We start from the raw sequence: 617 nt of genomic DNA, 5'->3' as shown, positions 1-617 counted from the left end.
ATGTTCTATGTGTGTAGTTATATATATATATATATATATATATATATATGAAGAGTTCAGATGCAAAAGCCTCTAAGTGCCATCTAAAATCTTCTAAAATGGTTATTTTCTCAGGCTCCTATGTTTATGTTCAGTTATTTTACATTAATGGGAAAGAAAATAAACTATTAATTGCCATTAAAGTGAAATTACTGAACCTACACATAGGAGCCTGATAAAAATGCTCATTTTAGAAGAAAATTTAAAACTATTTGAAAATAATATTTTATTTTAAAATGTGCACGTTCACTCTTATTCGTATGTCTAATAGTCGAAAACGCAAACGTCTCGTCACGTTCATTTATGATTTACATGAATCATGATCGCATATTTTCAATTCGAAATGGCGAAATTTAATAAAAAGTTGTAGTTTGCATCCCTAGATAGTCTACTGTTGTGGTGGCTTCTGCCGCTGTTGTGAAGAATCTTTCTCAGAGTCTTGGGATTTTGATGCCAGAAGACATTTTATTTTCAGAGACAATAAAACCTGAGAGAACTCTGCAGAGCAATCTCTCGAATCTTTTTGTGTACCCTCTTATATACAGTTTTTTCTCTAGGCGTGTTCAATACATTTCATT

The 617-nt window shown here is 31.3% G+C and overlaps 1 protein-coding gene across 1 annotated transcript in view; it reads right to left on the bottom strand.

Annotated features, from left to right (window-relative positions):
* Positions 1-617, bottom strand: part of LOC107748576 (ADP-ribosylation factor-like protein 6-interacting protein 6) — a 10,784-nt gene that overhangs the window by 994 nt on the left and 9,173 nt on the right. The window lies entirely within an intron of this gene.

The sequence above is a fragment of the Sinocyclocheilus rhinocerous genome, unplaced genomic scaffold (assembly GCF_001515625.1).
Source record: "Sinocyclocheilus rhinocerous isolate Xijiao unplaced genomic scaffold, SAMN03320098_v1.1 scaffold349, whole genome shotgun sequence".
Taxonomy (NCBI): Eukaryota; Metazoa; Chordata; class Actinopteri; order Cypriniformes; family Cyprinidae; genus Sinocyclocheilus; species Sinocyclocheilus rhinocerous.
Note: the sequence above shows the minus strand (reverse complement) of the source record. Positions and strands in the feature narration are given on the sequence as shown.